Source organism: Acipenser ruthenus, chromosome 10 (assembly GCF_902713425.1).
Source record: "Acipenser ruthenus chromosome 10, fAciRut3.2 maternal haplotype, whole genome shotgun sequence".
Classification (NCBI taxonomy): domain Eukaryota; kingdom Metazoa; phylum Chordata; class Actinopteri; order Acipenseriformes; family Acipenseridae; genus Acipenser; species Acipenser ruthenus.
In genome coordinates, this window is record NC_081198.1 from 21,154,900 (window position 1) to 21,180,530 (window position 25,631).

The 25,631-nt window shown below is 46.2% G+C and overlaps 9 non-coding genes and 1 pseudogene across 9 annotated transcripts; all 10 read right to left on the reverse strand.

The window, feature by feature from the left end:
* Positions 1 to 2,491: 2,491 nt before the first annotated feature.
* LOC131738482 (U2 spliceosomal RNA) lies at positions 2,492 to 2,686 on the reverse strand. The gene has a single exon (XR_009329986.1). It is a non-coding gene; the product is annotated as a U2 spliceosomal RNA (small nuclear RNA).
* Positions 2,687 to 8,346: 5,660 nt separating this feature from the next.
* Positions 8,347 to 8,537, reverse strand: LOC131738231 (U2 spliceosomal RNA). Its single transcript, XR_009329795.1, has one exon. It is a non-coding gene; the product is annotated as a U2 spliceosomal RNA (small nuclear RNA).
* A 598-nt stretch (positions 8,538 to 9,135) lies between these two features.
* LOC131738235 (U2 spliceosomal RNA) lies at positions 9,136 to 9,326 on the reverse strand. Its single transcript, XR_009329799.1, has one exon. It is a non-coding gene; the product is annotated as a U2 spliceosomal RNA (small nuclear RNA).
* A 600-nt stretch (positions 9,327 to 9,926) lies between these two features.
* On the reverse strand, positions 9,927 to 10,109 carry LOC131738356 (U2 spliceosomal RNA). The gene has a single exon (XR_009329917.1). It is a non-coding gene; the product is annotated as a U2 spliceosomal RNA (small nuclear RNA).
* Positions 10,110 to 14,336: 4,227 nt separating this feature from the next.
* On the reverse strand, positions 14,337 to 14,527 carry LOC131739256 (U2 spliceosomal RNA). The gene has a single exon (XR_009330424.1). It is a non-coding gene; the product is annotated as a U2 spliceosomal RNA (small nuclear RNA).
* Positions 14,528 to 15,111: 584 nt separating this feature from the next.
* Positions 15,112 to 15,302, reverse strand: LOC131738248 (U2 spliceosomal RNA). The gene has a single exon (XR_009329812.1). It is a non-coding gene; the product is annotated as a U2 spliceosomal RNA (small nuclear RNA).
* A 568-nt stretch (positions 15,303 to 15,870) lies between these two features.
* LOC131738815 (U2 spliceosomal RNA) lies at positions 15,871 to 16,025 on the reverse strand (annotated as a pseudogene).
* Positions 16,026 to 23,084: 7,059 nt separating this feature from the next.
* On the reverse strand, positions 23,085 to 23,275 carry LOC131738817 (U2 spliceosomal RNA). The gene has a single exon (XR_009330044.1). It is a non-coding gene; the product is annotated as a U2 spliceosomal RNA (small nuclear RNA).
* Positions 23,276 to 23,875: 600 nt separating this feature from the next.
* LOC131738828 (U2 spliceosomal RNA) lies at positions 23,876 to 24,066 on the reverse strand. The gene has a single exon (XR_009330045.1). It is a non-coding gene; the product is annotated as a U2 spliceosomal RNA (small nuclear RNA).
* Positions 24,067 to 24,664: 598 nt separating this feature from the next.
* On the reverse strand, positions 24,665 to 24,855 carry LOC131738839 (U2 spliceosomal RNA). Its single transcript, XR_009330046.1, has one exon. It is a non-coding gene; the product is annotated as a U2 spliceosomal RNA (small nuclear RNA).
* Positions 24,856 to 25,631: the final 776 nt, after the last annotated feature.

Sequence of the window (25,631 nt, forward strand, 5' to 3'; positions counted from 1 at the left end):
ATAGTGTCCCTTAAGGTTCTATAATACAATGGGGGGTCCCAGGAGTACGGCACGGTGTTATCAATAGTGCAGAGGCCCAAGGCCCTGAGACAGGTGGCAAAATAGAAACGATTCATATAACATACCTTCCTGTCCAGGGCCTGGATTTTCTTGATAGTTTGCGTGAGCCCCTGCACTCGGGTGAGCTGCACAACGTCCGGGACCCCCTTACCTCCCTTCTTGTCGGCTTTACTCAGGGTGGCTCGTTTTACCCTCTCCATCTTGCTGCCCCAGATAAAGCGGTGGATAATGCGGTCCACCACTTTTTTGGTGGTCCTGTCTGGGGGAAAGATTTTTCCTACATAAGAGAGGATGGGGAACAGTATAGACTTGGTTATTAATACTCTACCCGTCATTGTTAAGGATCTTGTGCTCCATCCGCCAATCTTTTTACGGACCTGGTTAATGGCCGCCGTCCAGCTCTGGGCCCCCGAGCTATTGTTCTCGAAAATGAGGCCCAGAATCTTGATTTTGTCCTTTTTGACAGGGTACATGTCCGACAGTTCCCTATCTACCTGCCAATTTTTAGACACGTAGACTTCGCTCTTGGACTTATTAATCACTGCCCCGGTCGCCGTGCAGTACTTCCCAAGGATATTACTAATCCGAGGTACCGACGATGTGTTGGTGCAAATGAGTGACACATCGTCCATATATGCTGTTGTTTTGACCTGGACCCCGTTGGATCCAGGCAGCTGGAAACCAGTTATATTGGTATCCCTACGAATTGCCTGCAGGAGGGGTTCAATGCACACGACATATAGCAGTGGGGATAGTGGGCAACCCTGTCTGACCCCTGACTGGATAGATATTTTACCAGTCAGGTGCCTGTTCACCAAGACTCGGGTACTAATGTTTGTATAGATGGTTTTAACCCACCCCCTAAGTCCAGGAGCGAATTTCATCTGGTCCATCACTTTGTACATATATTCATGGCTTACCCTATCAAACGCCTTCTCCTGGTCAAGGTTGAACAGGCAGAGGGGATGGTTCCGTTCTCTAGAATAAGCCAGAATGTCCCTTGTTAACATTAAAATATCCGTGATGGACCTCCCTGGGACGCCACAAGCCTGGTCGGAGCCAATGACCAAAGGGAGGTGTACTTGTAGCCGGAGCATCAGAGCTTTGGCTAGTATCTTGTAATCCACGCAAAGGAGGCTGATTGGGCGCCAATTCCGTAGATCTTTAACTTCCCCTTTCTTATGAAGGAGAGTAATTACACTCTCCCGCATAGAAGGGCCCAACCGCTTCTCCCTGTAGACCGCTCTGTAGACCTCCGCTAAATGGACTTTTAGCGTGTCCCAAAAAAGATGGTAATACTCACCCGGGATGCCATCTGGACCTGGCGTCTTACCGGTGTTCATGGTCTTAACCGCCTGGGTGAGCTCCTCCAGCGTGAGTTCTGGGTCCTTCTCCTCCTCCTCGTCGTCCTGCACTGAGTCAGGCTCCAACTGGCTCAGGAACCACTCTATCAGGGTGTCATCTGTAGCTTTGATGTTATACAGGTCCCTATAGAAGTTCTCTACCACTTTTTTCACTCCCTCACTATCCTCTACTATCCTCCCCCTGCTGTCGAGCATGGAGGACATCAAGTGCCGCTTCTCCCTCGTTTTCTGGAAGAAGAAGCGAGTACACTTTTCGTCTTCCTCCATTTTTTGCACTTTTGCATTGTGCATGACCTTTCGTTGTTCCTCCCTACAAAGCACTGAAAGATCTAGCTTGGTCTGGGCTATCTCGTCGCTTACAGGGAACCCCCGAAGCTGAAGCAGGCTCAGACGCTGGAGGGCAGCATTCAGGTATTTATATTTGGCCCTCCTTTCTTTTGCTTTCTTTTGCTGCAAAAGGCCGAGAAGCGATGGCGACTTGGCCCTTGCCCGGGGCCCCCCAGCCCGGACGGCACAGGGGGATTCAAAGGTGGGTGCAAAATTCCAAGCACAAGCAGACCCCCAAAAAACGGGCTGCTGCTTCCAGAGGGGAAATGTGCAATTTAAGCAGGAGAAAACAAAACAAAGCAAAAACACACACATAACACCAAAAACAAAACATAAACTGGCGGAGTGCGTCTTACAAATAGTCATGCCAAGCTGCTATGCTGTGCAAGGTGCCTTGGGTAACTACAACTGTGTCTCGCTGGCTGGCTGGCTTGCTAAGAAGGTCCTGGCATAGGGACATGTTCCACCACACTTGTCTGGTTAGCTGCATGCTCCCAGGAAACAACCTGCTGCTGTCTACATCATCACCACATGTGAATAAAAGAAAGAAAGACAGCAAGAAAGAGAGAAAGAAAGAGAGAAAGAGAGAAAGAAAGAGAGAAAGAAAGAAAGAGAGAAAGAAAAAAAAAAGAAGTAAAACGGCGGGAAAACTTGCATCAACACTGGCACTCTCCCTCCAGCAGGGGTAGACAAAATGCTCACAGGAGAGATCCAGATCTGACTTTGACCAACGTTAGAGAAAGGTGTGCACCATTCCCGGAGGTACTGCAATACCGGGCCGATGCGTGGAGTGGACGGAGCAAGCCCCTGTTCCATCTCCCGATTCCAAAAATCAATTTAATATATGGTCCCCTGATAGGGGACGTATCAGATATTAAACTGATAAGAACAGATTTTTTTTTTTTTTTTTTTTTTTTTTTTTTATTGAAAATTATTTACAAAGCAACAATACAGAAAGAAACCATATCCATTACATTAACCCACTTGCAATTTACATCTAAACGTGTACTCTTCATTACCTTTATAATATTTTCATCAACTCACCCCACTTATTTGAGCATCTTTCCCAACCCAAAACTTGTTTATCAATTAATATCATTTCTTGTACTTTAGCTTTAAAGAAAAAAAACGCTTGTTTTTCTGTTTGCAATTTATACTTTCCCACAGATTCATTTCTTTTCTCCCATAAGACCCATTTCCCTACATTTACGAATACCTCTACAAACAGTAGTTTTCTTTTTTTCCATTTATACCAATCCTTCCCAAACATAATACAATCAGCAGACATTATATCTACATCAGTTATAGTTTTCAAAAACTGAGATGCCAAGTTCCAAAAATTTATAGCAAAGACACATTCCCAGAACACGTGCCTTGCTGTTTCCACCCCTCCACAGTCCCTAGGACAAGCTGCTGATCTAGCACATCCATGTCTGTGTAATCGTTCCCTCACTGGGAGTCTGTCATGCGCACACAACCAGGCAATGTCATTTACATCATTCCCCATATGCTTTGGTTGCAATCTCCCCCAATCATGTTTTACCTGTGTTTCTTTATTTTTATCCGTCAATTTCTTTTTTACTACATTATATATCTCTTTATGGTTTAACAGGGTTTCCTTTCTCCCACATTCAGGATGTGCCTTTAAAAACATTTTCATATGCTCATATACCCAGGGCCCCTTTTCAACTTTTGGAGTATCATTTAAGACTGGCCACACATTTCTTACTGCAAAGGCAAACCACATCTTCACAAAGAAAGCAGCTTTATGATGTATTTCCCCAGCCACCATTCTACACATATTTTGCAACAATATACAATCTAGCTTCAGGGGTATACAAGGTACTCCCCTTCCTCCTTTATCCACAGGTTTATACATCTGTTCCCTTTGCATCCACTCGTACTTCCCTCCCCATATAAAACCGAAAATAACCCGAGTGATCTGCAATTTAATCCTTATTGGTACAGGGTATACCCCTGCTAAATAGTTTAAAGCAGGTAATATATCACTCTTAATTACCAACACTTTCCCACTTACAGTTAGTTTTCTTGATTTCCAAATATCCATTTTTGTTCTAATTTTTGCCAATTTTTCTATCCAGTTCTTTTTCTCCCCATTTTCTCTGTAAAATTTCACCCCCAATATTTTAAGCCCATCTTTACATACTTCAAATCCATATGTTAGTATCTTATTATGATCCCAATTCCCCCACAACATAATAGAAGACTTATCCACATTGACCTTTGATCCTGATGCTTTCCCATATATTTCTGTTAATTCCACAGCTCTTTCTATCCCCCTTTCTGTTGTCAAGAAGAGAGTGGTGTCATCTGCATACTGTGATATTTTTAGTAACTGTCCTTTACCTCCTGGAATATGTATACCTTTTATTATTTTATCACTCCTCACCAATTCTGCCAAAGGTTCAATAAATATCACATACAGTAATGGCGATAATGGACATCCCTGTCTTACTCCTCCCCTTTGCATAACTGGCTCACTCAAATGTCCATTTACATTAATGACACTATATACATTCTTATATAGAGTCTTTACCCACTTTATGAACCTTTCCCCTACATTAAACCTCTTTAAGATTTCAAAACAAAACTCATGGTTTACCCGGTCAAAGGCCTTCTCCTGATCCAAGCTCAGTATCCCTAGTTGAAGGCCCCTATCCGTCACCCAATAAATTACATCTCTCATAAGTTGCAGATTCATAGAGCTTGATCTACCCTTTACACCACAGGTCTGATCCCCATCAATTATTTTTGACATCACTTTACTTAGTCTATTTGTTAGTATCTTTGATAAAATTTTGTAATCTACTGTTAAGAGAGTAATTGGTCTCCAATTCTTTATTTCCTCCTTATCTCCTTTCTTAAAAATTAAACTTATCACCCCCTTCCTCATAGACTCACTCAACATTCCTTCCTTATATATTTCTTTATAAATGTTAACTAGGTCTTTTTTTATCACTTCCCAAAAGGCCACATAAAATTCCTTAGGAAAACCATCTCCTCCCGGGGTCTTATTATCTGCTAAAGAAAACAAAGCTACTTTAACCTCCTCCTCTGTTATTTCCCCCTCCAAACCCTCCCTTTCCTCATTACTTATTTTTGCATCTAAGTTATCTAGTACCATCTTTCTTTCTTTTACACATACACCTCTTTCAGAAAAGAGCTTCTTATAATACTCTCTTGCCCACTCCATCATGTCTGCCCCTTCTTTAAGTGCACCCCCACCATCTTTAAACCCCTTAATTAACACCCTTCTTTGCTTTTGTTTTATTGATTGAAAAAAATACCTGGAGCATTTTTCATCCCCCTCCTTCTCCTCTACTTTTGCTAAGAAAGCAAATTCTCTAGCTTTGCCTTCTGTATACCTTTTTATTTTATTTTTTAAAGTTTGATACTCCTCCCAATCCACTCCACTCCCCTCATTTATTTTAGACTCCACCTTCTGTAATTGATTTTGCAGTATTTTCAGATCCCGTCTTTCTTTCTTTTTCAAGTTTTTACAATACTTCTGACAGAACATGCACAGTTTCCTTTTAACCTCCTCCCACCATTCTGTTTCTGTTTTAAAATAAAACTTCATATTTTGCCAACTTTTATAAAACTCTATTAGTTTCTCTCTGAATTCATTTATCTTTAAAACACTAATATTTAATTTCCAGTATCCAGGACCAATAATAGTAGCTGATGTCCCAAAAGATGTTTCAATCATATTATGATCCGAGCTCCAGAAGGGAGCCACCTTACAATATTTCACATTAATGTTACTGGATAGAAATATGTAATCAATTCTACTTTTTAGCCCTCGGGAATTTCCCCAAGTATATCCACCCTCTTTTTTATTACATTTTCTATACACATCCATTAAAGAAAAATCAGACACCAACTTCTTTAAATAATTTGTAGCAAAATCTACCTCTCCTCCTTCCTTTTTACCCAAATTATCCAATGAAGAGTTAAAGTCTCCCCCCATTACCACCACCTTATTTGTGCACAGCAAATTTTGAGTTTCTTTAAACACCCCCAACCTTTCAGTTCTATTTGAAGGTGCATAAACATTTATAACTCTCAATTCCATATTACCCAACTTGACATCCACATATAACACCCTCCCAGGTACAACAGATAATACATTTTCAATTTCCCATCCATCCCCTTTCATGAGTATTCCCACTCCATTGGAAAAAACATTCCCTACCCCCCAAAAGGAGTATCCACCTTTCCATTCCTTTGTAAAAGTCTTTATATCCTCCGTGTCACTCAAATGGCATTCCTGTAAGAAGCAAATGTTAAAGTTCATAGACATCAGCGATAAAAACACAGCTGCTCTTTTCACTGCATTTCGTAAACCTCTCACATTTATCGTTATTATTTTCATCTCCATTTTGATGTCATGATTTAAAACATTCCCTTATCACATCCCCATTATTTTCGTCACTCTGTCTACCTCTTTTTTCTCCAAAAAGAACCCTGATCCTTGCGAATCAGTGTCTGACGTTGCGTCTGATTCTATTTGGCTTTCCTCCTCTTCTTTGCTACTCTCCATCTGTTCTGTTGTTTGCTCAGTCATTTCCTTCACACTGTCCTTCTCTTCAGGAGGGAGAACAGGGACCGAGGCCAGCTCAGATTCACTTTCCGATATTACCTCACTCTCCTCTTCTCCTCCTTGCAGACATCCAAATTGATTTGAGATCTCAATCACTGTCATTTTAACTCCTGTATCTCCTCCTTCTTCCTCTGATCTTCTTTTCTTTGATTTCTTCCTCTTAGCTGTTTTCCACTCTCCCTTTTTTCTCTCCTCAACAGTGTCTGGGATGACTGTTCCCTCTGGGGATGAGTCCATCTCCTCTGTGTCCTCTTGTTCAGCTACCACAGCTTCAACAACAGCCGGTGTCCCAATACTTCTTCCTCCAGCAACAGTCTCCTGGGGTTCAGCTTCCGAAGTAGCTGGCAGAGCCTCCTGAATAGGGCGCAAAGATGCACCAGCACCAACACCAACGGCAGCATCAACACCATCACCAGCACCAGCACTAGCATCAGCGACAACACCAGTGACAACACCAGTATCAACGCCACCACCAGCACCAGCACCAGCGACAGCTCCCACACCAGCAACAGACACTTTTTCTGTGAGTATCTCTGCTATCACCTCTTCAATGTCCCTAAGTGCGTCTGAATATTTTTTTTGTCTTTGTGGACACTCCTTAAACATGTGCTCTCTAGACCCACACAGGTTACATGCTTTTGGAACATTACAGTCCTTTGCCAAATGTCCTGCTGTCATACAATTCCGACAAAAATTATTTTCACACCTCTCTGCCATGTGTCCTGTCTGCCCACATTTTCTGCATGTCAAAGGTTGTCCTGCATAATACAAATACCCTTTATTTGCTCCAATAAAGAAAGTAGCTGGAGGGTGCATTATGCCCCCTGTTGGACTTGGTTTTAGCCTCACCACATACTGTCTCTTCCCATTCCATAGCTCATCCTCATCTTTGCTTTTAATTCCAATTCCTAATACCTCACAGTATTGCTTTAAGAAGGAAACAATATCATGCTCTTTGCAGTAAGGATTATACATGTGCACAGTCAGGATTCGTGTTTCTCTTGCAAAAAAAGGTTCAATCCAAAAATCCTGAATAGGATCAGAAAAATTGCTTTCTTTACATTTATCCCAAGCTTTGCTGCAAATGTATTCCCCAGTAAAAGTTACATCAAAAGTACTTCTTCCTTGGAAATCCTGATAACAATATATTTCCTTTGCTGTTAATCCCAAAAAATCAAAAATTACCTTGTTTGCAAAGGTCCTTCTATCCATTCTGATCCTCTCTCCATCTACTTCTTTTCCAACGAAACGCAGGGTGTTCAATAGTCGCGCCCCAGGGGCCGATGCAGAATTCCGGAACGCCATCACCTTCTCTTTCTTGATCCTCAAAAGCTGCGGGCAGGCCACATACTATGATCGGAGCCAAGAGGCCGAGAAGCGATGGCGACTTGGCCCTTGCCCGGGGCCCCCCAGCCCGGACGGCACAGGGGGATTCAAAGGTGGGTGCAAAATTCCAAGCACAAGCAGACCCCCAAAAAACGGGCTGCTGCTTCCAGAGGGGAAATGTGCAATTTAAGCAGGAGAAAACAAAACAAAGCAAAAACACACACATAACACCAAAAACAAAACATAAACTGGCGGAGTGCGTCTTACAAATAGTCATGCCAAGCTGCTATGCTGTGCAAGGTGCCTTGGGTAACTACAACTGTGCCTCGCTGGCTGGCTGGCTTGCTAAGAAGGTCCTGGCATAGGGACATGTTCCACCACACTTGTCTGGTTAGCTGCATGCTCCCAGGAAACAACCTGCTGCTGTCTACATCATCACCACATGTGAATAAAAGAAAGAAAGACAGCAAGAAAGAAAGAGAGAAAGAAAGAGAGAAAGAGAGAAAGAAAGAAAGAGAGAAAGAAAAAAAAAAAAGAAGTAAAACGGCGGGAAAACTTGCATCAACACTGGCACTCTCCCTCCAGCAGGGGTAGACAAAATGCTCACAGGAGAGATCCAGATCTGACTTTGACCAACGTTAGAGAAAGGTGTGCACCGTTCCTGGAGGTACTGCAATACCGGGCCGATGCGTGGAGTGGACGGAGCAAGCCCCTGTTCCATCTCCCGATTCCAAAAATCAATTTAATATATGGTCCCCTGATAGGGGACGTATCAGATATTAAACTGATAAGAACAGATACTACACTTGATCTTAGCCAAAAGGCCGAGAAGCGATGGCGACTTGGCCCTTGCCCGGGGCCCCCCAGCCCGGACGGCACAGGGGGATTCAAAGGTGGGTGCAAAATTCCAAGCACAAGCAGACCCCCAAAAAACGGGCTGCTGCTTCCAGAGGGGAAATGTGCAATTTAAGCAGGAGAAAACAAAACAAAGCAAAAACACACACATAACACCAAAAACAAAACATAAACTGGCGGAGTGCGTCTTACAAATAGTCATGCCAAGCTGCTATGCTGTGCAAGGTGCCTTGGGTAACTACAACTGTGCCGTGCTGGCTGGCTGGCTTGCTAAGAAGGTCCTGGCATAGGGACATGTTCCACCACACTTGTCTGGTTAGCTGCATGCTCCCAGGAAACAACCTGCTGCTGTCTACATCATCACCACATGTGAATAAAAGAAAGAAAGACAGCAAGAAAGAAAGAGAGAAAGAAAGAGAGAAAGAGAGAAAGAAAGAGAGAAAGAAAGAAAGAGAGAAAGAAAAAAAAAGAAGTAAAACGGCGGGAAAACTTGCATCAACACTGGCACTCTCCCTCCAGCAGGGGTAGACAAAATGCTCACAGGAGAGATCCAGATCTGACTTTGACCAACGTTAGAGAAAGGTGTGCACCGTTCCCGGAGGTACTGCAATACCGGGCCGATGCGTGGAGTGGACGGAGCAAGCCCCTGTTCCATTTCCCGATTCCAAAAATCAATTTAATATATGGTCCCCTGATAGGGGACGTATCAGATATTAAACTGATAAGAACAGATACTACACTTGATCTTAGCCAAAAGGCCGAGAAGCGATGGCGACTTGGCCCTTGCCCGGGGCCCCCCAGCCCGGACGGCACAGGGGGATTCAAAGGTGGGTGCAAAATTCCAAGCACAAGCAGACCCCCAAAAAACGGGCTGCTGCTTCCAGAGGGGAAATGTGCAATTTAAGCAGGAGAAAACAAAACAAAGCAAAAACACACACATAACACCAAAAACAAAACATAAACTGGCAGAGTGCGTCTTACAAATAGTCATGCCAAGCTGCTATGCTGTGCAAGGTGCCTTGGGTAACTACAACTGTGCCTCGCTGGCTGGCTGGCTTGCTAAGAAGGTCCTGGCATAGGGACATGTTCCACCACACTTGTCTGGTTAGCTGCATGCTCCCAGGAAACAACCTGCTGCTGTCTACATCATCACCACATGTGAATAAAAGAAAGAAAGACAGCAAGAAAGAAAGAGAGAAAGAAAGAGAGAAAGAGAGAAAGAAAGAGAGAAAGAAAGAAAGAGAGAAAGAAAAAAAAAAATAAGTAAAACGGCGGGAAAACTTGCATCAACACTGGCACTCTCCCTCCAGCAGGGGTAGACAAAATGCTCACATGAGAGATCCAGATCTGACTTTGACCAACGTTAGAGAAAGGTGTGCACCGTTCCCGGAGGTACTGCAATACCGGGCCGATGCGTGGAGTGGACGGAGCAAGCCCCTGTTCCATCTCCCGATTCCAAAAATCAATTTAATATATGGTCCCCTGATAGGGGACGTATCAGATATTAAACTGATAAGAACAGATACTACACTTGATCTTAGCCAAAATACTCTTTTATTGAGATTTTACATTTTTTTACATTTACACCCATTCGTTTTTTCATTCATTTTACATTTCTTTTAAAGATGACATTCATGCATACAGACATACATTTTGTTTTAAAAGCATTTAAAATACATTTAAAAACACCAAGACAATTGTGCTTTGTACATGGTTAAAACAGACACAGATTAAAATCAACATGAAAAAAACCTGTGCTGTTTTAAAAGTGACTGGAAAAAAAGAACCATCTATAAAAACCAGTGCTTGTGAGGGCCGGGGAGTGCTCTCTAAAAAGGTTCAAAAGTGAACATAAAACTATATTACTAAAACAGGGACAGGGGAAAAGGGACAGTGTGTAAAACAGTGCGTTAAAATTCTAAAATTTTAAAACACTTAAAATGTAACTTTTAATAGTTTACATTAAAAATCTTAAAGATACATAAAACAAAACAAAACAAAATCAAATAAAACATTCAACGTAAATCAAATAAAAGTCCATAAAACTGAAACAAAAAGACTACATAAAACCAGGGCACCGTTCAAAAACGGTCATGCCAGCTAAAAAGGGCGGAATGCTGGCATGACAAAATAAATAAAAGGCTTAGCGGTGCCCCGTAGTCCCGCTCCTAGGAGCTAGCGGTTCCAGTTTTTTCCTTTATTCCATCTTCACGCCCTGAAGTCCGGCGATCCTCCACTCCGCGCAGGCCTTGTCCTTCCCGAGGGTCCGGATGTCCAGAATTACAAAGTCCTTGATAAGAGTTTGTGCCCTTCTGGTCGTGGTGATAGTGTCTAGCTCCTGCTTGTGATAGACACAGACGTTACGGCCTTCCCACAGGATCTGCTTGACAACATTGATGACACGCCAAACGCACTTAGCTGTGCTGGTAGCGATTCCTCCCGCAGGCCCATAGAGCACAGTCTCAGCGGTCATCTTGGCCGTGTCAGCAAACCTGTTTAGGAAGACAGAGACAGAGAGCCAGACACTGCCAGCCACATCACACTCCCAGAAGATATGGGCTGGTGTTTCTCTCTTGCGGCACTTTGCATAGGGGCATGTTTCTACTTGGGCTAGTCCCCTCCTGAACATGAACGCTCGAGTGGGGAGTGCACTGTGGACGGTGTTCCATGCTATATCCTTCTGGACATTACTGAGGCAGCTGTGAGACACATTCTCCCAGATTTTTTGGCTTTGGGTGAGGGAGAAAGTAGCTACTTTTTCAATTTCCTGGGAACCGGCAAGATATTTAGTTACAGCCTTGAATTCCCAGGAGGCCAATTTTGCTTTATCTAAGCCCAATTTATATATAGTGTCCCTTAAGGTTCTATAATACAATGGGGGGTCCCAGGAGTACGGCACGGTGTTATCAATAGTGCAGAGGCCCAAGGCCCTGAGACAGGTGGCAAAATAGAAACGATTCATGTAACATACCTTCCTGTCCAGGGCCTGGATGTTCTTGATAGTTTGCGTGAGCCCCTGCACTCGGGTGAGCTGCACAACGTCCGGGACCCCCTTACCTCCCTTCTTGTCGGCTTTACTCAGGGTGGCTCGTTTTACCCTCTCCATCTTGCTGCCCCAGATAAAGCGGTGGATAATGCGGTCCACCACTTTTTTGGTGGTCCTGTCTGGGGGAAAGATTTTTCCTACATAAGAGAGGATGGGGAACAGTATAGACTTGGTTATTAATACTCTACCCGTCATTGTTAAGGATCTTGTGCTCCATCCGCCAATCTTTTTACGGACCTGGTTAATGGCCGCCGTCCAGCTCTGGGCCCCCGAGCTATTGTTCTCGAAAATGAGGCCCAGAATCTTGATTTTGTCCTTTTTGACAGGGTACATGTCCGACAGTTCCCTATCTACCTGCCAATTTTTAGACACGTAGACTTCGCTCTTGGACTTATTAATCACTGCCCCGGTCGCCGTGCAGTACTTCTCAAGGATATTACTAATCCGAGGTACCGACGATGTGTTGGTGCAAATGAGTGACACATCGTCCATATATGCTGTTGTTTTGACCTGGACCCCGTTGGATCCAGGCAGCTGGAAACCAGTTATATTGGTATCCCTACGAATTGCCTGCAGGAGGGGTTCAATGCACACGACATATAGCAGTGGGGATAGTGGGCAACCCTGTCTGACCCCTGACTGGATAGATATTTTACCAGTCAGGTGCCTGTTCACCAAGACTCGGGTACTAATGTTTGTATAGATGGTTTTAACCCACTCCCTAAGTCCAGGAGCGAATTTCATGTGGTCCATCACTTTGTACATATATTCATGGCTTACCCTATCGAACGCCTTCTCCTGGTCAAGGTTGAACAGGCAGAGGGGATGGTTCCGTTCTCTAGAATAAGCCAGAATGTCCCTTGTTAACATTAAAATATCCGTGATGGACCTCCCTGGGACGCCACAAGCCTGGTCGGGGCCAATGACCAAAGGGAGGTGTACTTGTAGCCGGAGCATCAGAGCTTTGGCTAGTATCTTGTAATCCACGCAAAGGAGGCTGATTGGGCGCCAATTCCGTAGATCTTTAACTTCCCCTTTCTTATGAAGGAGAGTAATTACACTCTCCCGCATAGAAGGGCCCAACCGCTTCTCCCTGTAGACCGCTCTGTAGACCTCCGCTAAATGGACTTTTAGCGTGTCCCAAAAAAGATGGTAATACTCACCCGGGATGCCATCTGGACCTGGCGTCTTACCGGTGTTCATGGTCTTAACCGCCTGGGTGAGCTCCTCCAGCGTGAGTTCTGGGTCCTTCTCCTCCTCCTCCTCGTCCCGCACTGAGTCAGGCTCCAACTGGCTCAGGAACCACTCTATCAGGGTGTCATCTGTAGCTTTGATGTTATACAGGTCCCTATAGAAGTTCTCTACCACTTTTTTCACTCCCTCACTATCCTCTACTATCCTCCCCCTGCTGTCGAGCATGGAGGACATCAAGTGCCGCTTCTCCCTCGTTTTCTGGAAGAAGAAGCGAGTACACTTTTCATCTTCCTCCATTTTTTGCACTTTTGCATTGTGCATGACCTTTCGTTGTTCCTCCCTACAAAGCACTGAAAGATCTAGCTTGGTCTGGGCTATCTCGTCGCTTACAGGGAACCCCCGAAGCTGAAGCAGGCTCAGACGCTGGAGGGCAGCATTCAGGTATTTATATTTGGCCCTCCTTTCTTTGGCTTTCCTCTTGCCTGCTGCTATGAAATAACCCTTAGTTCTGATTTTGACCATCTCCCACCACTCTATAGGGGAGTTGAATAGGTCACGCAAAGTGGTCCACTCAACAAGCCTGCTCTTATAGGCTGCAGCTATGGAGGGGTCATCGAGTAAGGAGGTGTTTAATTTCCAGACCCCTGACCCCATCTGGGAGGTCTGAGGGACCTGCAATGTTACCTGCAGGAGCCTATGGTCAGAGAAGAAGACGGCCTGGGTGTCTACTGCCGTCTTCGTAAGGGAGCTGGTATGCAGGACGAGATCTATACGGGAGAAGGAGGTCCCAGATGAGCTCACCCAGGTAAAGGGAGGCACCAGGTCCTTACCTGCATCACACAGGGAGAAATCAGATATTACGGAGGACAAAACTCTACTAGAGCGGTCGTTGCGTGGCCTGCTCCGGTCTACGTCCCTCAGAGCACAATTGAAGTCACCTGACACGATGACGGGTACGTTCCCCAGCAGGAGTGGACGCAGCTGTGGAAAAAATTGAACTCTTTCGTTTTGGTTAGTGGGTGCGTAGACATTGACCAGTCTGAGGGGAGTGTTGTTGTATGTCACATCCACGCTCAGATTTCTACCAGGTTCTACCTCCCTGCTGCTGCGGGAGGTAATAAATGGGTTTTTAAACAGGATACCTACTCCGTCGGCTCTGGCTATGTTGGAGCCCGACCAGAAGGAGTCCCCCAGGGTCCAACTCTCCTTCAGGTCCCTATAATCAGGGCTCGACGAAATACCACACTCCTGCAGAAAGATGAGATCTGCTTTCAAGTTAGCTAGATAGTTTAGTACATCAAATCTTTTTTGTGTCTCCCTGATGCTCCTGACATTAACAGACACACATATCAGGGCCATCAGGGTAGCTAACAAGAAAAGGAGTCGCTGCGTCCAGAAAGAGAGAAAGAAAGAAAGAAAGAAAAAAAAAAGAAGTAAAACGGCGGGAAAACTTGCATCAACACTGGCACTCTCCCTCCAGCAGGGGTAGACAAAATGCTTACAGGAGAGATCCAGATCTGACTTTGACCAACGTTAGAGAAAGGTGTGCACCATTCCCGGAGGTACTGCAATACCGGGCCGATGCGTGGAGTGGACGGAGCAAGCCCCTGTTCCATCTCCCGATTCCAAAAATCAATTTAATATATGGTCCCCTGATAGGGGACATATCAGATATTAAACTGATAAGAACAGATACTACACTTGATCTTAGCCAAAAGGCCGAGAAGCGATGGCGACTTGGCCCTTGCCCGGGGCCCCCCAGCCCGGACGGCACAGGGGGATTCAAAGGTGGGTGCAAAATTTCAAGCACAAGCAGACCCCAAAAAAACGGGCTGCTGCTTCCAGAGGGGAAATGTACAATTTAAGCAGGAGAATACAAAACAAAGCAAAAACACACACATAACACCAAAAACAAAACATAAACTGGCGGAGTGCGTCTTACAAATAGTCATGCCAAGCTGCTATGCTGTGCAAGGTGCCTTGGGTAACTACAACTGTGCCTCGCTGGCTGGCTGGCTTGCTAAGAAGGTCCTGGCATAGGGACATGTTCCACCACACTTGTCTGGTTAGCTGCATGCTCCCAGGAAACAACCTGCTGCTGTCTACATCATCACCACATGTGAATAAAAGAAAGAAAGACAGCAAGAAAGAAAGAGAGAAAGAAAGAGAGAAAGAGAGAAAGAAAGAGAGAAAGAAAAAAAAAAAGAAGTAAAACGGCGGGAAAACTTGCATCAACACTGGCACTCTCCCTCCAGCAGGGGTAGACAAAATGCTCACAGGAGAGATCCAGATCTGACTTTGACCAACGTTAGAGAAAGGTGTGCACCATTCCCGGAGGTACTGCAATACCGGGCCGATGCGTGGAGTGGACGGAGCAAGCCCCTGTTCCATCTCCCGATTCCAAAAATCAATTTAATATATGGTCCCCTGATAAGGGACGTATCAGATATTAAACTGATAAGAACAGATACTACACTTGATCTTAGCCAAAAGGCCGAGAAGCGATGGCGACTTGGCCCTTGCCCGGGGCCCCCCAGCCCGGACGGCACAGGGGGATTCAAAGGTGGGTGCAAAATTCCAAGCACAAGCAGACCCCCAAAAAACGGGCTGCTGCTTCCAGAGGGGAAATGTGCAATTTAAGCAGGAGAAAACAAAACAAAGCAAAAACACACACATAACACCAAAAACAAAACATAAACTGGCGGAGTGCGTCTTACAAATAGTCATGCCAAGCTGCTATGCTGTGCAAGGTGCCTTGGGTAACTACAACTGTGCCTCGCTGGCTGGCTGGCTTGCTAAGAAGGTCCTGGCATAGGGACATGTTCCACCACACTTGTCTGGTTAGCTGCATGCTCCCAGGAAACAACCTGCTGCTGTTTACATCATCACCACATGTGAATAAAAGAAAGAAAGACAGCAAGAAAGAAAGAGAGAAAGAAAGAAAGAGAGAAAAAAAAAAAAAAAGAAGTAAAACGGCGGGAAAACTTGCATCAACACTGGCACTCTCCCTCCAGCAGGGGTAGACAAAATGCTCACAGGAGAGATCCAGATCTGACTTTGACCAACGTTAGAGAAAGGTGTGCACCGTTCCCGGAGGTACTGCAATACCGAGCCGATGCGTGGAGTGGACGGAGCAAGCCTCTGTTCCATCTCCCGATTCCAAAAATCAATTTAATATATGGTCCCCTGATAGGGGACGTATCAGATATTAATACTCTTTTATTGAGATTTTACATTTTTTTACATTTACACCCATTCGTTTTTTCATTCATTTTACATTTCTTTTAAAGATGACATTCATGCATACAGACATACATTTTGTTTTAAAAGCATTTAAAATACATTTAAAAACACCAAGACAATTGTGCTTTGTACATGGTTAAAACAGACACAGATTAAAATCAACATGAAAAAAACCTGTGCTGCTTTAAAAGTGACTGGAAAAAAAGAACCATCTATAAAAAACCAGTGTTTGTGAGGGCCGGGGAGTGCTCTCTAAAAAAGTTCAAAAGTGAACATAAAACTAGATCTAAAACAGGGACAGGGGAAAAGGGACAGTGTATAGAACAGTGAGTTAAAATTCTAAAATTTTAAAACACTTAAAATGTAACTTTTAATAGTTTACATTAAAAATCTTAAAGATACATAAAACAAAACAAAACAAAATCAAATAAAACATTCAACGTAAATCAAATAAAAGTCCATAAAACTGAAACAAAAAGACTACATAAAACCAGGGCACCGTTGAAAAAACGGTCATGCCAGCTAAAAAGGGCGGAATGCTGGCATGACAAAATAAATAAAAGGCTTAGCGGTGCCCCGTAGTCCCGCTCCTAGGAGCTAGCGGTTCCAGTTTTTTCCTTTATTCCATCTTCACGTCCTGAAGTCCGGCGATCCTCCACTCCGCGCAGGCCTTGTCCTTCCCGAGGGTCCGGATGTCCAGAATTACAAAGTCCTTGATAAGAGTTTGTGCCCTTCTGGTCGTGGTGATAGTGTCTAGCTCCTGCTTGTGATAGACACAGACGTTACGGCCTTCCCACAGGATCTGCTTGACAACATTGATGACACGCCAAACGCACTTAGCTGTGCTGGTATCGATTCCTCCCGCAGGCCCATAGAGCACAGTCTCAGCGGTCATCTTGGCCGTGTCAGCAAACCTGTTTAGGAAGACAGAGACAGAGAGCCAGACACTGCCAGCCACATCACACTCCCAGAAGATATGGGCTGGTGTTTCTCTCTTGCGGCACTTTGCATAGGGGCATGTTTCTACTTGGGCTAGTCCCCTCCTGAACATGAACGCTCGAGTGGGGAATGCACTGTGGACGGTGTTCCATGCTATATCCTTCTGGACATTACTGAGGCAGCTGTGAGACACATTCTCCCAGATTTTTTGGCTTTGGGTGAGGGAGAAAGTAGCTACTTTTTCAATTTCCTGGGAAGCGGCAAGATATTTAGTTACAGCCTTGTATTCCCAGGAGGCCAATTTTGCTTTATCTAAGCCCAATTTATATATAGTGTCCCTTAAGGTTCTATAATACAATGGGGGGTCCCAGGAGTACGGCACGGTGTTATCAATAGTGCAGAGGCCCAAGGCCCTGAGACAGGTGGCAAAATAGAAACGATTCATGTAACATACCTTCCTGTCCAGGGCCTGGATGTTCTTGATAGTTTGCGTGAGCCCCTGCACTCGGGTGAGCTGCACAACGTCCGGGACCCCCTTACCTCCCTTCTTGTCGGCTTTACTCAGGGTGGCTCGCTTTACCCTCTCCATCTTGCTGCCCCAGATAAAGCGGTGGATAATGCGGTCCACCACTTTTTTGGTGGTCCTGTCTGGGGGAAAGATTTTTCCTACATAAGAGAGGATGGGGAACAGTATAGACTTGGTTATTAATACTCTACCCGTCATTGTTAAGGATCTTGTGCTCCATCCGCCAATCTTTTTACGGACCTGGTTAATGGCCGCCGTCCAGCTCTGGGCCCCCGAGCTATTGTTCTCGAAAATGAGGCCCAGAATCTTGATTTTGTCCTTTTTGACAGGGTACATGTCCGACAGTTCCCTATCTACCTGCCAATTTTTAGACACGTAGACTTCGCTCTTGGACTTATTAATCACTGCCCTGGTCGCCGTGCAGTACTTCCCAAGGATATTACTAATCCGAGGTACCGACGATGTGTTGGTGCAAATGAGTGACACATCGTCCATATATGCTGTTGTTTTGACCTGGACCCCGTTGGATCCAGGCAGCTGGAAACCAGTTATATTGGTATCCCTACTAATTGCCTGCAGGAGGGGTTCAATGCACACGACATATAGCAGTGGGGATAGTGGGCAACCCTGTCTGACCCCTGACTGGATAGATATTTTACCAGTCAGGTGCCTGTTCACCAAGACTCGGGTACTAATGTTTGTATAGATGGTTTTAACCCACCCCCTAAGTCCAGGAGCGAATTTCATCTGGTCCATCACTTTGTACATATATTCATGGCTTACCCTATCGAACGCCTTCTCCTGGTCAAGGTTGAACAGGCAGAGGGGATGGTTCCGTTCTCTAGAATAAGCCAGAATGTCCCTTGTTAACATTAAAATATCCGTGATGGACCTCCCTGGGACGCCACAAGCCTGGTCGGGGCCAATGACCAAAGGGAGGTGTACTTGTAGCCGGAGCATCAGAGCTTTGGCTAGTATCTTGTAATCCACGCAAAGGAGGCTGATTGGGCGCCAATTCCGTAGATCTTTAACTTCCCCTTTCTTATGAAGGAGAGTAATTACACTCTCCCGCATAGAAGGGCCCAACCGCTTCTCCCTGTAGACCGCTCTGTAGACCTCCGCTAAATGGACTTTTAGCATGTCCCAAAAAAGATGGTAATACTCACCCGGGATGCCATCTGGACCTGGCGTCTTACCGGTGTTCATGGTCTTAACCGCCTGGGTGAGCTCCTCCAGCGTGAGTTCTGGGTCCTTCTCCTCCTCCTCGTCGTCCCGCACTGAGTCAGGCTCCAACTGGCTCAGGAACCACTCTATCAGGGTGTCATCTGTAGCTTTGATGTTATATAGGTCCCTATAGAAGTTCTCTACCACTTTTTTCACTCCCTCACTATCCTCTACTATCCTCCCCCTGCTGTCGAGCATGGAGGACATCAAGTGCCGCTTCTCCCTCGTTTTCTGGAAGAAGAAGCGAGTACACTTTTCGTCTTCCTCCATTTTTTGCACTTTTGCATTGTGCATGACCTTTCGTTGTTCCTCCCTACAAAGCACTGAAAGATCTAGCTTGGTCTGGGCTATCTCGTCGCTTACAGGGAACCCCCGAAGCTGAAGCAGGCTCAGATGCTGGAGGGCAGCATTCAGGTGTTTATATTTGGCCCTCCTTTCTTTTGCTTTCCTCTTGCCTGCTGCTATGAAATAACCCTTAGTTCTGATTTTGACCATCTCCCACCACTCTATAGGGGAGTTGAATAGGTCACGCAAAGTGGTCCACTCAACAAGCCTGCTCTTATAGGCTGCAGCTATGGAGGGGTCATCGAGTAAGGAGGTGTTTAATTTCCAAACCCCTGACCCCATCTGGGAGGTCTGAGGGACCTGCAATGTTACCTGCAGGAGCCTATGGTCAGAGAAGAAGACGGCCTGGGTGTCTACTGCCGTCTTCGTAAGGGAGCTGGTATGCAGGACGAGATCTATACGGGAGAAGGAGGTCCCAGATGAGCTCACCCAGGTAAAGGGAGGCACCAGGTCCTTACCTGCATCACACAGGGAGAAATCAGATATTACGGAGGACAAAACTCTACTAGAGCGGTCGTTGCGTGGCCTGCTCCGGTCTACGTCCCTCAGAGCACAATTGAAGTCACCTGACACGATGACGGGTACGTTCCCCAGCAGGAGTGGACGCAGCTGTGGAAAAAATTGAACTCTTTCGTTTTGGTTAGTGGGTGCGTAGACATTGACCAGTCTGAGGGGAGTGTTGTTGTATGTCACATCCACGCTCAGAATTCTACCAGGTTCTACCTCCCTGCTGCTGCGGGAGGTAATAAATGGGTTTTTAAACAGGATACCTACTCCGTCGGCTCTGGCTATGTTGGAGCCCGACCAGAAGGAGTCCCCCAGGGTCCAACTCTCCTTCAGGTTCCTATAATCAGGGCTCGACGAAATACCACACTCCTGCAGAAAGATGAGATCTGCTTTCAAGTTAGCTAGATAGTTTAGTACATCAAATCTTTTTTGTGTCTCCCTGATGCTCCTGACATTAACAGACACACATATCAGGGCCATCAGGGTAGCTAACAAGAAAAGGAGTCGCTGCGTCCACCCCATAGCGACTATGATTGGGAGGTCGGGACACTCTTCCTACTCTTAGCTCTACGCTTGCTTCGAGGGGGCTTGGGCTTATTTGCAACTCCCATCACCCCTGAGAAGGTACTCACTGCTGCCTCGTCCAAGAAGGCACCGTCTTTATATGCACAGTACGTGGAGTTGTTGGGGCTATTCAACTCCCCACAAGGTAAGTCTGGTGGAACTTGCTCAGGGCCCCTCGGAACGTGTGGGTCAGCTTTGTCCTGGGGGGGGGGTTATGACAGACAGCATTCTTTGGCTGTTACCGTCTGTTGAATTGGAACTGTTAGCAGACTTCTGGCTTACCGCGTCCAGGGGTATTCCCATGTCCTCCAGTGCTGTATCTAGGAGGACCTCTAGGGGGCCCCTGGTTTTGCCCATACAAGGGAGGGGGTCAAGGATGCTTTGAAGGGAGGCCCTTCGCTTGAAGAGGGTCATTGCTACAGAGGTACTGCTGGTCAGGGAAGGTGTTGACCCCGACCTCTCCCTCGGTGCATTAGTGAACACCTCTTCTGCGAGGTGTGCTAGGGTTTGTGCCAACGACTGGGAAGGCTGGCTGGGGATGCCCTGGCTGGCTGCTACCTGCCCACTAGGCGGCAGTGTAGCCGTCCCACTCGCCTCCGTCTCTGCCTGCGAGGGCAAGACTGGGGACTTTGTGTGGACATTAGCTGGTTTTGGATCTATGGGGGCCACCTGCAACTTGCTGTCTTTGATCCTGATCTTCTTTCTTTTCCCCCCCTCGTCTCTACCCTTTCTTTTCCCCACCCTCTGCTGGTTCTTCACTCCCTTCCCCTCCTTCTCACTCTCACTTTCACTGTCGCTTTTGCTTTCCTCCCCCACGGACTCAATCCTTATGGCGTCATAACGAGAGCTGAGGGGGAGTGCTGGCACTGAGAGGGCCCTACTCAGGGGGGGGCCGCTGCTGGGTCCGGGCTCCCTCCCTGACTCGTGTTCTGCATCAGAGGAGCTACTGGAGGAGCTAGTGGAGTGGCTGTTGTACTCTCTCTCTGGGCTGGGGGAAGGGGTCCTCGTAAAACGGGACATGTCTCGGGGGCGGGGGGGTGAGGGGGTGCTGGTGATGATGGTGGTGCTGGAGTCTGGGTCTTGGATACTGTTGGTGGTGATGTGGACTGATCTTTGTTACTTGCTCCCTCTTCCTGCTCAGGCCTAGGCTTGTTCATGTTTGCCTTGCTGGCTCTGGCCATGTTGGCATAGGAAGAGGGGCAGTCCTTAAACAGGTGCCCCTTCTTTCCACACAAATTGCACTGCCTCTCTTCTCTGCAGTGGCTGGTCTCGTGGGGGGCGCCGCAGTTCCTGCACTTGACTACAGTACACGCGGCCGCCAGGTGTCCTAATTCCCCACATTTCCTGCAGAGTTTTGGCATCCCATTATAGAATACCAGCCCTCTGTTGGGCCCTAACACTATGGAGTTTGGAATGTGGCGGACGCCTCCAATGCCCGATGGATCAACATTAAGGCGTACCAGCCACTTTCTGGCTCCTGTCCAAACCCCATCTTCATCTGTAATTTTCCTCCCTTCTGATGACACCCTCCCATAGCGGTTAAGCCATGTTGTAATATCATAGTCGCTAACAGCCTCATTGAAAAATTGGACAGTAACAACTTTCATTTCTCTGTCTGTCAGTGCATCCACACAAAATTCTTTGTATGGAGCGAGATATTTATTCTCCCCCCAAAAGGACCACATTTCTTGTAACTTTTGGGGGTTCCTAAAACTGACCTCAAACACTTCCTTAAGCCCTGGCAATTTCACCAAACAATTCAAGTCAGAAGGGGAAAAACCCATACCCCTCTGAAGAATGGTCCGGCTGAACTCCAGTCTCGTCAGTCCTGGTTCCGTTTCATCTTGCTTGTTTCTTGTGAAGCGCACCGCATTGTGCCTCCTGGTTTCCTGGGTTGGCCGGAACGCCATCCTTCAGCTGGCTCCTCCGATTGGGGTGGGAGAAGCCTCTGGACGTCCGGGTTGTCTCTCTCTACGGAAAAGAGACAACGTAAGCAGCAAATCTGGGCAGTTGAAGGAACTATTACTTTAGTCCCTGAGGAGATGGTTGCCTCGCAAGAGGGACCCCCTCCCCAGGTGAACGGTGTCCTTCCCTGGCGGAGTAGGGGGCGCTGCTTGGCACCGAGACCACGTAGGAAGAATCGTGGCTGTGACGCCTCCTCGGGGTCCGGGGCCGCCCTCTGCTCCTCCCAGATGGTGCCCTCTGCTGGGCGCCTGCTGCTCTCTCGGTCTGGATCTCGACTACAATCAAGGGCTGGGGATGAGGTCGTCTAGGTCATCAAAGGGTCCTCAAAGGTCGTCTGGATGGTAGGTCCTCCTTCTCTCTAACTCCAGGAACGTCTGGAAAAGCCGGAACCGCCTGAAAAAGAAAAAAATGGGAACCGCCTGAAAAAGAAAAAACTGCTCTCAACAGTCAACAAAATCTTGAAAGACCCTCGGCCTGGATTGGGCAAGCCAAAACCAGACTGAGCATTAGTCTTCCAAAAAGTTGCCGAGCTGAAGAAAGCCAGTCAAAAATAAAAAAAATTCTGTTCCTCCTCACCCGAACAAACCTCTCACAGACCCTCGGAGGGAGCGGGCAATGCCACTACCCTCTAAGCCTTAGTCTTAGAAAGATTTATTCGAACTGAAGAGAAGCCAGAGTATATGGCTGGCTAAGAAGGACCTGGCATAGGGACATGTTCCACCACAATTGTCTGGTTAGCTGCATGCTCCCAGGAAACAAACTGCTGCTGTCTACATCATCATCACATGTGAATAAAAGAAAGAAAGACAGCAAGAAAGAAAGAGAGAAAGAAAGAGAAAGAAAGAAAGAGAGAAAGAAAAAAAAAGAAGTTAAACGGCGGGAAAACTTGCATCAACACTGGCACTCTCCCTCCAGCAGGGGTAGACAAAATGCTCACAGGAGAGATCCAGATCTGACTTTGACCAACGTTAGAGAAAGGTGTGCACCGTTCCCGGAGGTACTGCAATACCGGGCCGATGCGTGGAGTGGACGGAGCAAGCCCCTGTTCCATCTCCCGATTCCAAAAATCAATTTAATATATGGTCCCCTGATAGGGGACGTATCAGATATTAAACTGATAAGAACAGATACTACACTTGATCTTAGCCAAAAGGCCGAGAAGCGATGGCGACTTGGCCCTTGCCCGGGGCCCCCCAGCCCGGACGGCACAGGGGGATTCAAAGGTGGGTGAAAAATTTCAAGCACAAGCAGACCCCAAAAAAACGGGCTGCTGCTTCCAGAGGGGAAATGTGCAATTTAAGCAGGAGAAAACAAAACAAAGCAAAAACACACACATAACACCAAAAACAAAACATAAACTGGCGGAGTGCGTCTTACAAATAGTCATGCCAAGCTGCTATGCTGTGCAAGGTGCCTTGGGTAACTACAACTGTGCCTCGCTGGCTGGCTGGCTTGCTAAGAAGGTCCTGGCATAGGGACATGTTCCACCACACTTGTCTGGTTAGCTGCATGCTCCCAGGAAACAACCTGCTGCTGTCTACATCATCACCACATGTGAATAAAAGAAAGAAAGACAGCAAGAAAGAAAGAGAGAAAGAAAGAGAGAAAGAGAGAAAGAAAGAGAGAAAGAAAGAAAGAGAGAAAGAAAAAAAAAAAGAAGTAAAACGGCGGGAAAACTTGCATCAACACTGGCACTCTCCCTCCAGCAGGGGTAGACAAAATGCTCACAGGAGAGATCCAGATCTGACTTTGACCAACGTTAGAGAAAGGTGTGCACCGTTCCCGGAGGTACTGCAATACCGGGCCGATGCGTGGAGTGGACGGAGCAAGCCCCTGTTCCATCTCCCGATTCCAAAAATCAATTTAATATATGGTCCCCTGATAGGGGACGTATCAGATATTAAACTGATAAGAACAGATACTACACTTGATCTTAGCCAAAAGGCCGAGAAGCGATGGCGACTTGGCCCTTGCCCGGGGCCCCCCAGCCCGGACGGCACAGGGGGATTCAAAGGTGGGTGCAAAATTCCAAGCACAAGCAGACCCCCAAAAAACGGGCTGCTGCTTCCAGAGGGGAAATGTGCAATTTAAGCAGGAGGAAACAAAACAAAGCAAAAACACACACATAACACCAAAAACAAAACATAAACTGGCGGAGTGCATCTTACAAATAGTCATGCCAAGCTGCTATGCTGTGCAAGGTGCCTTGGGTAACTACAACTGTGCCTCGCTGGCTGGCTGGCTTGCTAAGAAGGTCCTGGCATAGGGACATGTTCCACCACACTTGTCTGGTTAGCTGCATGCTCCCAGGAAACAACCTGCTGCTGTCTACATCATCACCACATGTGAATAAAAGAAAGAAAGACAGCAAGAAAGAAAGAGAGAAAGAAAGAGAGAAAGAGAGAAAGAAAGAGAGAAAGAAAGAAAGAGAGAAAGATAAAAAAAGAAGTAAAACGGCGGGAAAACTTGCATCAACACTGGCACTCTCCCTCCAGCAGGGGTAGACAAAATGCTCACAGGAGAGATCCAGATCTGACTTTGACCAACGTTAGAGAAAGGTGTGCACCGTTCCCGGAGGTACTGCAATACCGGGCCGATGCGTGGAGTGGACGGAGCAAGCCCCTGTTCCATCTCCCGATTCCAAAAATCAATTTAATATATGGTCCCCTGATAGGGGACGTATCAGATATTAAACTGATAAGAACAGATACTACACTTGATCTTAGCCAAAAGGCCGAGAAGCGATGGCGACTTGGCCCTTGCCCGGGGCCCCCCAGCCCGGACGGCACAGGGGGATTCATTGGTGGGTGCAAAATTCCAAGCACAAGCAGACCCCCAAAAAACGGGCTGCTGCTTCCAGAGGGGAAATGTGCAATTTAAGCAGGAGGAAACAAAACAAAGCAAAAACACACACATAACACCAAAAACAAAACATAAACTGGCGGAGTGCGTCTTACAAATAGTCATGCCAAGCTGCTATGCTGTGCAAGGTGCCTTGGGTAACTACAACTGTGCCTCGCTGGCTGGCTGGCTTGCTAAGAAGGTCCTGGCATAGGGACATGTTCCACCACACTTGACTGGTTAGCTGCATGCTCCCAGGAAACAACCTGCTGCTGTCTACATCATCACCACATGTGAATAAAAGAAAGAAAGACAGCAAGAAAGAAAGAGAGAAAGAAAGAGAGAAAGAGAGAAAGAAAGAGAGAAAGAGATTTTACATTTTTTACATTTACACCCATTCGTTTTTTTCATTCATTTTACATTTCTTTTAAAGATGACATTCATGCATACAGACATACATTTTGTTTTAAAAGCATTTAAAATACATTTAAAAACACCAAGACAATTGTGCTTTGTACATGGTTAAAACAGACACAGATTAAAATCAACATGAAAAAAACCTGTGCTGCTTTAAAAGTGACTGGAAAAAAAGAACCATCTATAAAAAAACCAGTGTTTGTGAGGGCCGGGGAGTGCTCTCTAAAAAAGTTCAAAAGTGAACATAAAACTAGATCTAAAACA